This window comes from Cynara cardunculus, assembly GCF_001531365.2.
Source record: "Cynara cardunculus var. scolymus isolate 2C chromosome LG 8, CcrdV1, whole genome shotgun sequence".
Taxonomy (NCBI): Eukaryota; Viridiplantae; Streptophyta; class Magnoliopsida; order Asterales; family Asteraceae; genus Cynara; species Cynara cardunculus.
In genome coordinates, this window is record NC_037535.1 from 14,097,062 (window position 1) to 14,108,170 (window position 11,109).

The following is an 11,109-nucleotide window of genomic DNA, read 5'->3' on the forward strand; positions in this document are numbered from 1 at the left end:
GGTAGTGGCGAAAACCGGTGGTTTAGAAACAACGGCAACCTGTGGCTTGGGAACATCAACCGGTGGCTTATTTGGTTGAACAGTCGACATTGGTGCCATCGATTCTTCCGCAACTCTCTCGACCGAAACGGAATCCTGTAAATTTAAAAAGGGCCGAGAGGCTCTTTCCCGACGGTCGATCGTGTTTTGCCCCAAAAATGGTGAGCCGACAACTATTGTATCCTCATCATTTGTAGGGACCCTAGCCTTAGCCATAAGCTTTGTGATGAAGGCCGGAAAGATTAGGCGTGAATGCGTCCTTTGAGAGGCGGCCAAAATAGATGCATGTATAATCGGCCCGAGGTCGATTGGCAACTCTCTCATGATACAATAAAGGAGGACGCATCGGTCCCTTGAGATTGTACTATCATGAACAGTGGGGATTAAGTTGTGTCGCAAAAACCGAAACCAAAGTCCCGCCTCCTTGTTGAGATGGCCGGCCAAAATAATTTGGCGCCGGTTGTCCCTCGACCATCCATGATCGGGGAGCGTAAGGAGGGATGTGATATCATCATCGGCAACTTCTAAAGTCCTTTTCATAATCTGAGCAAATGAGCATTCCGGTGGGGGAATGAGTCCAAGGGCCACATTAAGCTTTGACCCCGACCAATCAATTTTCTTGCCCCGAATAGTCACCAAAATACTTTTGGTGGTGCCAACGGCCGCATAGAACTCGGTTACCCAAGAGACATTGGCCTTTAACGGGGCAATCACCATATGTTCCCATTGCAAACCACCATATCTCATCTTCATAATCACTGTCTCCAGGCACTGGTTTTGGTATTGGTTGTGGAACAACAGACTCTGAACTTGAACTTGCAATGCTTCCTGATGAGGATTTTGTGCTCACAGTCTGCCCACTGGGGGCAGTGACTGGTATTTCCTCAACAGGAGGAGCATCTTCTGTTTGAGTCCCTTGGGGTTGCTGTGGTTGTTCTTCTATTGTCTCAGGAACAGAAAAAGGGAACAAATCCTCTGGATTTGTAGATGCATTATCTTTAAAGTGAAATTGGAACTCCTCCCCTACGGTATCACTAAGGTTAAGGTCGAAGTCATGTATGGTGGGTGGGCCGAGTGGTGTAGATGGAAGGGGTATAGGGGGTTGTTGAGTGGGTGGAGGGAGTAGGAATGATAGACGGTGGTGTGGTTAGGGCTAGAAAAAGGGGTTTAGGTGTTGGAGGGGGAAAGGTTACGGCGGCCGGCGGTCGTGAGGTAGACAGACCGGCACCGGTGGCGGTATGTAAAGTGGAAATGGGGGGAATATTATGGAAAATAAGGGAGGAGTTCGAGTGACACTTACCGGCATGACGACTGCATGAGACTCGTCGTAATCCACCCGGATAACTGATGAACGACCGGCGCCGAGCCAGCGGTGCAAATGCAATGGGATCAGGTGAGAGTGGTTCTGATTGGGCCATGGATGGAGCGGCCGGCGGTGCTACGGGAACGGCGAAGGAAGACTCGTCGGTGACAGCCCGTCGAGTAGAGCGCCGAGTAGGGAGTCGCCCGGTTGGAGGTTTTCGTGATTTAGCCATGGAAGAGGAGAAATGTAGAAGATGAATAGTGTAAAATGATTTCCCCCCTTTTCATAGAAAACCGGCGGTTAGAAGCTTAGGGAACTGCCCCCCATGCAAAACCCTTAGTGTAAAAGATTTTTGATTAAAAAATGAAAAAGTTAATGTCTTATCATCTTACACAAGCCACCCAATTCAGAAAACTCATCATTTTCTTTCATTTTAAAAATCCCATTTCTTTTTCTAATTTCCCTTTTCTTTTTCTTTGAAGATTATCCACAAAAATCCGCCAAATTCAAATTTTTACCAAAACCCACTTCAGAATGTGAGCATGAGATGCTTACCGAGAGCATACCTGCATGAAATAAACATAAAGTACGAAAATTAAAAATATATACAATATTTACAACAGATAGTTCGACGATCAATCAGAGAGTTTTTTTGCGTGGATCTTGCATTCCTTTTGGGAAGAAATGTTTGACCTGATGCCCATTCACTTTAAAAACCGTATTGTCTTGTGGGTTCATCGATAGTTCCAAATTTTCCCACTTCAACAATAGTGAAAGGTCCCGACCATCTAGACTTGAGTTTTCCGGGGAAAAGCCTCAATCTAGAATTAGAGAGAAGAACTTTTTGATCTTTTTCAAAAATTCTCTGATTGATTCTACGATCATGCCACATATTCGTCTTTTCTTTATATATTTTGGCATTCTCGTAGGCTTGGTACCTCCACTCTTCCAACTCATTGCTTTGGAGCTTTCTTTTCTCTCTCGCTAGAGTTGCATTTAAATTAAGTTCTTTAATAGCCCAAAATGCCTTATACTCTAATTCCAACGGGAGGTGACAAGATTTTCCGAAAACAAGTTGGTACGGAGACATGCCCAATGAAGTTTTGAAAGCGGTACGGTAGGCCCAAAGTGTATCATCCAATTTAAGCGACCAATCTTTACGGTTTGGCTTAACCACTTTTTCTAAAATATTTTTTATCTCACGATTTGAAAGTTCCGCAAGACCATTGGTTTACAGGTGGTAAGCCGTGGCTACTTCATGTTGGATGTTGTACTTTTCAAGAGCGGCACTTAGCACTTTGTTTATGAAATGAGTCCCTTCATCGCTTATCAATGCTCGGGGTGTACCAAAATGTACGAAAATATTTTTATGCAAAAATTCCACTACCGTTTTGGCATCATTTCTTGGGCAAGCCTTTGCTTCTATCCATTTGGAGACATAGTCTACAGCAACCAAAATGTACTGATTGTGAAAAGACATGGGGAATGGTCTCATAAAGTCAATACCCCAAACATCAAAAAGTTCGACTTCCAAAATATTGTTCAAGGGCATCTCATTTCTTTGGGACAAATTCCCCATGTGTTGGCATTGGTCACAACTCTTCACGAATTCAAAAGCATCTTTAAACATGGTGGGCCAAAAAAATCCGCTTTGTAAAATTTTGGYGGCCGTACGTTGTCCACCAAAGTGGCATCCGTACAGTGATGCATGACACTCTTTTAACAAAGCTTGGATTTCATCATCCGGGACACATTTTCTTAAAATCTGATCTAATCCCATTTTATAAAGGAACGGATCGTCCCAGAAATAATGCTTGCAATCGTGAAGAAATTTYTTAAACCGATTTCCCTGAAAATGATATGGTTTAAGGCCACATGCAAGATAGTTGGTAATATCTGCATACCAAGGATGTTGTTTTTGAAAACTGTGTTGTATGGCCAAAACATATTCATCCGGGAAAGCTTCCTTAATCTCATGACTCCCCCCACTTGATACATTTCCCTCAATTCTAGAAAGGTGATCAGCCACTTGATTGTCACTTCCCTTTCGATCAACAATCTCAAGGTCAAATTATTGCAATAAAAGAATCCATCTAATAAGTCGTGGCTTTGCATCGGCTTTGTTAAATAAATACTTTATTGCAGAATGGTCTGTATAAACAGTGACTTTGGTACCAATCAAGTATGAACGGAAACGATCAAAAGCAAATACTACCGCAAGTAATTATTTTTCCGTTGTGGTGTAACTTAATTAAGCTTCAACAAGAGTCTTACTTGCGTAGTATATGGGGTGAAAATTTTTATTTTGCCTTTGTCCCAAAATGGCACCCACGGCCCAATCACTTACGTCACACATTACCTCAAAAGGCAAGGACCAATTTGGAGTAATGATAATGGGTGCCGAGACAAGAGCATTCTTGATTGTTTCAAAAGCCTTTTTACAATCGGAGGTAAACTCAAAAGTTTGGTTAACATGCAACAAGTTACATAAGGGTTTTGGAATTTTAGAAAAATCCTTAATAAACCGTCGGTAAAAACCCGCATGTCTGAAAAAGCTACGAATGCCTTTGACCAAAGTAGGTTCGGGCAATTGCATTATCACCTCAATTTTATCTTTGTCAACTTCCAAACCTTTCTTTGAAACCATGTGTCCCAAAATAATTCCTTCTTGAACAATAAAATGGCATTTTTCCCAATTTGAAATCAAGTCATGGGTCTCACATCTCTCCAAACTCTGTTTTAAGTTTTCAAGACAATTTTCAAAATTAGTGCCAATAACTGAAAAATCATCCATAAAAACTTCCATAGTGTCCTCAATCATATCCGAAAAAATAGACATCATACATCGTTGGAAAGTGGTCGGAGCATTACATAAACCGAATGGCATACGTCGAAAAGCAAAAGTTCCAAAGGGACAAGTGAAAGTAGTTTTCTCTTGATCTTCGTGTGCAATATGGATTTGATTATATCCCGAGTACCCATCCAAAAAGCAATAAAACTCCTTTCCGGCCAAGTGATCTAGCATTTGATCTATGAAAGGCAAAGGGAATTGATCTTTCTTAGTAGCTAAGTTCAATTGCCTATAGTCCATACAAATCCTCCAACCGGTAACGGCCCTAGTTGGGATAAGTTCATTTTTGTCGTTGGTGATTACCGTGGTACCACCTTTCTTTGGCACGCATTGTACGGGACTTACCCAACCGCTACTATCAATGGGGTATATAATACCCGCGTCTAACCACTTCAAGATTTCCTTCTTAACCATTTCTTTCATGATTGGATTTAGCCTTCTTTGAGGTTGTACCTTTCCAACACTATTTTCTTCCAAGATGATCTTATGTTGGCAAAGGGACGAACTTATTCCCCTAATATCAGCTATTGTCCAACCCAAGATTTTCTTGTGGTTTTTCAACAAATCTACTAACCTTTCTTCTTGTTCACTACTTAAGTTGGAAGAAATAATCACAGGCAATTTTTCTCCCTCCATAAGATATGCATACTTAAGATATGAAGGCAGTGGTTTTAACTCCAAATCGGGTGCTTCTACAATGGACGGGGTTTGGGTTGGTATATCTTTAAAATCTAACTGTTTAAAGGAAGCTATGTCCTCAAGTAAGTCTTCTTCACAAATGTCTTCTGCCATGCCCACAATGTCTCTATTGTGGACACAGTCGATCAAACTTAGATCTAAATCTTCACCTACTGAGTAAATAGACGAACAGTCCTCAATTTCCCCATTGAACTTAAGAGTCTTAAACACATTGAAAGTTACCTGCTGGTCGTTCACTCTCATGGTCAACTCACCCTTTTGTACGTCAATCAATGTTTTACCCGTAGCAAGAAAGGGTCTTCCTAAGATGATTGGAATATTCCTATCGGCTTCATAATCTAACACTAGAAAGTCGGCTGGAAAGATGAATTTGTCCACTTTTACCAAGATGTCTTCAATTTTACCTTTCAGATATGCCAAGGACCTATCCTCTAATTGCAATGTCATGGTGGTAGGTCGAACTTCCCCAATTCCCAACTGATTAAAAATGGACAAATGCATGAGATTTATACTTGCCCCAAGGTCACACAAGGCATGACCTACTTCTTTCCCTCCAATAGAGCACGGGATGGTGAAACTTCCCGGGTCTTTTAATTTTGGAGGAATTTTGCAAGTAAGAAGGGCACTACATTCCTTTGTCAAGGACACGGTCTCAAGTTCACTCAGTCTTCTCTTCTTATTAAGGATATCTTTCAAAAATTTAACATAGCTAGGCATTTGCTCGAGAGCTTCTACCAAAGGTATGTTAATGTGGAGTTGCTTAAAGATGTCCAAGAACTTCTTAAACTGTACATCCACATTTTTGGCTTTCATCCTACCTGGAAAAGATAAATCTCTCAGATCTAAATCAGTTAGACCGGTCTTTTTCTGTTGGGGTGTGGGCAGTTTCTGCCCACTGTGAGCAATATCAGGTGGAGATTGGGTGATGCTAGAACTGGGCAAAGCTACTGTTTCTGGAACAGAAACTGGATTTTGAGTTTCTTCAGCTGTAGGAAACAGAACTGGAAATTTCGATGTGTCAAAAGAATGTGAAGTATTTTCTTGACAAATTGGCTCACTAGGTGTTTCCTTTGTGGCACTAGAGTCTCCCAAGTTCTTATCACTTCTTAAAGTCATGGCCTTAACATATTCCTTACGTGTTACTAGGCAAAGTTCCTTGAGGTCTATTCTTGAGATCTGCGACAAATTTGCCGAGTTGGGTCTCAAAATTCCTCAAAGTGGCATTGGTTTGGTTTATAAAACCTTTAAGTAACGATTCGAGTGAACCATTACCCTCTGATGCATTTTGTTGCCTAGGTGCATGTGATTGTGAAGATTGCCCATTTTGGTACATGTGATGACCACCTTGATGAAATCCCGAGGGATTTGAAGGTCGGTTTTGGACTTGGGTTGCCCCGGGGGGTTGAAGTCCAGGATTTCCAGCCCATGAAAAATTCGGATGATTTCTCCAATTTGGATTGTACGTAGGAGAAAATGGGCTATTTCTTGTATGGTTCCCAACATAGTTTACCAAAACAGGATTTTCGGGGCAAAACTCATAAGAATGACTTTCACCACAGAAAACACAAGATTCGGTCATGGAAGAATTGAACATTATGGATTGAACTTGACTCTTTTCCCCATTCAAATTTATATTGTTTTTAACCAAATTAGTTAAAGCAACAATTTGAGCATTTAAAGAATAAATGGCATCAAGCTCAAGAATGCCCGAGGCAGATTTAGAAACAACAACGAGGTTTAGACCGTTCAGTATTATTATTAGAAATTCGTTCCAAAATGTCATACCCCTCGTTGTAGGTTTTAGCTGTAAAAGCGCCACCGACCGTTGCATCAAGAATAATATTAGCGGCACTGGAAAGTCCATTATAAAATGTTTCCAATTGAATACAATGAGGGATTCCATAGTGAGGACACTTCCGTAGAAGGTCCTTGAATCTCTCCCATGCATCCGATACCGCTTCATCTTCTTCTTGGCGAAACGTCATAATTTTATTTCTAGTTTTTACATTCCTCGTCGGAGGAAAGTATTTTTTTATAAATTTCTTCGCCAAATCATTCCAAGTAAGGATTGAGTTTGGTGGTTGAGAATTTAGCCATGCTCTAGCTCTATCCTTCAATGTGTAACGGACAAGCGTCAAGCGTAAGACCTCTTGTGTAACTCCAGGAATTTTAAAATGATCCGTCATTTCTATAAAAGATTTCAAATAAGAGTGCGGATCTTCCGAAGATAATCCCCCAAACTGACCCATTGCGGAAATCATTTGAAACATCACCGACTTGGGTTCAAAAGATGTTGCTGTCATTTCGGGCCTACCAATTCCCGAGGCCAATTGACCAAATTCGGGAGTTGCATAGTCCCGTATGCCTCTATTTTTGTCATCAACAATATTAACCATGGCTTCCCGCTGAGGTGGATTATCCCCCATGGTACGGTTAATAGTGGGATTTCACCGATTGTTTCTACCTCTTCTTCATCTCCTAATGGTTCTTTCTAACTCAAGGTCAAGAGGTAAAAGATCACCGTGTTGTAGCTGTGGCATACAACACAGGAACAACGAATGAAACAAATGACCAAGGCTCTAATGAAAATCAGTATCTCAGGATAAAAATTACGCCAGTCCCCGGCAGCGGCGCCAAAAACTTGATGCGTTGGAATCGTAAGTGTGCACATAGTGGGCACAAAATCCCCAAAGTGGCGGTGCGAGTGCACGCCGACACTATGATCGCTTCAAGTAATAAAGTGGTATAGTACAAGATCGTTTCCACATGGACTAGACTTAATGAGAATCAAAGACTTTCATGAACTTCTTGAGCATGTTTCAGTTTTGAGAAAAAAGTTGAGTTTTGTTTGTGCAAAGCTTTAAAATACAAAATGAAACTTTAATAAAAAAAGATGGGTATGGGTGTAAGCTTCCTTTAAGAATGTTGTTGGAACACTTTGGTCAGGAACTCATGGGACTTCTATAAGAACTCCGATCTCTCGAAAGTGAATTCTTATATATTGTGCCCACAGAATGCCGACAAAGCGTCCAGTTTTATCAATATTTAAACTTGCCGAATTAGCTAATAGATAAAAAGATATCTGGTTCCACTAGCCTGAAGATTTATACTCACAATACTTTGTAGTATAAACTCGACTAATATCTGAACATTAGCTAAAAAAACATGCAGAACCCGCATCTTTGCGTGATTATCAAAGACTCTCTCAAATCTTTGTGCATCATCTAAGCCGTATTTCAGATCCGCCCATCTCTGGATCAAGGATCTAATATCAACACTTCAAAGTGATCAGCTTATCTGCGTTTAGCTTAAGTCCCGACTTAAATGACCAAGCTTAAGAATCAATAAAATTGGCAACACCCAAGTGCGCCTTCAAATTCTTAAGTTTGACTCACACCCACACCCAAAGGGATGCTTAACTCATAATAAAATTAGAAAACATAGAGGAAAGAGAAGAAGAAAAATGCATAAGAAATACTTGAACTGAAAATAACACTTAAACTGTTGCCCACAGGGGGCATACAAGGCATAGTGGCGAGAATTAAAGACTAAATACGAAATTAATATAAAATGCATAAATTAAACTTGCTCTACTGCTGTAGAGCTTAAGAGAATGCTCCAAGGTTGCTTGGCTGAATTGTTGATGGATTGAATGTCTTCCAAATGAGAGAAAAGCTTCAATATATAGTGAAAAAGTAAGAACCGGACAAACTTTTCGCCCAAAGGAAGAAAGTCTTCATTGACTAAAGGGTAAAGACCCCCATCACTTCTTGTCTACTTTCCAGGCCTTTTCAATTTTTTTTGAAAGGTTGAAAAATGTAAAGTTACCTAACCCTTAAATTAAGGAAAAGGTAATTAACGCCTTTTCATTTAAATAATGGTAGGGTTACTTTTAAGACCTTTTTTAATCCAACAAGGCCCATTCTTCAAAATAATTCAAGACTTTCGGATCTGACTTCAGAATTATATCCCATTAATACCTAGGAAAGCTAGTATTTGAATTTTTCCCAAATCCGTCTTGAGGAAAATACGCCATAGGAAGAATGTGAGCAGAAAGTGGGCAATTTACCAACAGCAATGGGTTTTTTAGAAAATAATCAAATTCTTGACCTTTCATCACCTCTTAACACATTTTGGACCAAAAATACAGGATAAGAGCAAAATGGGTACCAAAGACACAAGAAAATAGGGGTATTGAACGACAAATAACTCTCACAAATTGAGAGTTATCATCCACCGTCTTTTGAATGTCCGCTGATGCTGATGCTGATAATCGGGCGGGGACTGATTCTCTTCTTCAGCTTTGCTTYGCTCCACCGCTTGTCCTTTTCCACCAGCTTCAGGTTCTTCTCATGCTCAGCTTCTGCAATAGAAAGAAGTTTAGCCTGGGCTTGGACAACGTTCACCGTTTTCTTGGACTTTCTCTTGGGGAGGACCTTTGCAGCTAGTGACTTGGCCAACTTCAAGCTGTCTTCAGTTTGCTTCTTTTGAAGCTCTAGTCTTTCAACTTTAGAAAGGAAGTCAAACTCACCACCATTAGAGGTACGAAGAGGAATTTTTACTCTAGTCTGGTCGAGTGACTCCTTTAGCTGAGTCATCTGCTGGTCGGTAGGAGCACTGGAGACGGGGTGATCATGGACCCTGTTAGACCCCATCTTGTGAAATTGTAAGTAAGAAGTCTCTTACTCTATTCGAATAGGACTTAGTCTATTTGAAGCGATCTGGACTAAGAGCTCTCATGCAGAAGATCAAGAACCAGAGCTCTTACTCAAGAGTGAATGTTCAATTCACACAGAGCCCGCACTCTATCCCCATGGACGCTCAAGACTTGTGCGCCAAAAAGCACAAGCGCTTGACTTAAAGCTACAACTCCAAGACCCAAAGCCTCTACATAGTACATGTAGAGCTTCTGCATATGCAGAGCCTCTGCATATGCAGAGCCTCTGCATAGTACATGCAGAGTTTCTGTATGTTCATACAGAGCTTCTGGCTACCTTCTCCATGGAACGCGCACGTATTAGCCCAGACATTCTCGCAAGCGTCTAACAGATTTAAGGTGGCTTGACGAAGTCTGCTCCGTCTTTCAAGGAAAGTCAAAGATAAGGATGCAGACTTGTCAGCTCAGAGTTTCATGCCTATTTTATAGCATAGTTTGTTTGATCTAGGCGTATATAAGGAGGCCTATTTTATAGCATAGTTTGTTTGATCTAGGCGTATATAAGGAGGCTTCCACCTCAGGTTTAAATTACCTGAATGAACCGACTTACTCTATACACATTTTTTGTAAGGTTACGTTTTGTGCTTTCATTGTTCATCTTTCTATCAATAAAAGCATTTAGCATATTCAAGTTCATTCACTGTTCTTACTTTCATCTTGAATATCTCGTTTAATCAGTCAAGTTACACTGTTTGAGTTTACTTCTTATATTTCATAAACTGTGTTTCTATCAATTAAGAGTATCTGGGTTCACCAATTGGTATTAGAGCCTGCTAATCAAATGCATTGATTAGTCGATAGATATACGACTGGATTCTACTCTTAATTTCTTTCTTGATTATTCATTTTAAAAGGAATTTTCACTCATATTTTTCTCAAATTTAAAACGTTTGCTTTTACGTAATCTGGGAATCGTTTTCTGTCGATTATCTTTCTTGTCAAGTTTTCTTCTCAATATTTAATTTAAAATGTCGTCGTCTCAATCATGGAACTCCATGTATAGTGCTGGTTCATTGACAAAACCTCCAACTCTCCTTAAGGAAGAATATCCCCAATGGAAGATTCGGATGATCAATTTCTACGAGGGTCTAGATCTAGAACTTTACGAATCAATTCTAAATGGCCCCTACGTCCCTACTACCATCATACCTCAGATTCCTGCTGCTGGTGATACAGTTGAGGTACCTACCAGGCGAGTACCCAAACTTTGTCGTGACTGGAACGATGAAGATAAAAGTAGAGTGGAAGTGGATCAACAAGCCAAAAGATTTTTGATTATGGCGCTTCCCAATGAAATCTTCCAATCACTCGACGCATGCGACTCAACCAAGGATTGGTGGGATCAACTGGCTAACCAGTTGGAAGGAGGCATCAAGATGAAGAAGAATCGTCGTGCCTGTTAAGCCCTATAATTATTATGTGTAAAAGTAATGAAGAAAAACAAGTGATGAAGAACCAAAAGGCCGATGGAAGACTTCAAGGAAAAATGACTAAGGCCAC

The 11,109-nt window shown here is 40.5% G+C and overlaps 1 non-coding gene across 1 annotated transcript; it reads left to right on the forward strand.

Moving 5' to 3' along the window:
* Nucleotides 1-6,788: 6,788 nt before the first annotated feature.
* LOC112517497 lies at nucleotides 6,789-6,894 on the forward strand. Its single transcript, XR_003069693.1, has one exon. It is a non-coding gene; the product is annotated as a small nucleolar RNA R71 (small nucleolar RNA).
* Nucleotides 6,895-11,109: the final 4,215 nt, after the last annotated feature.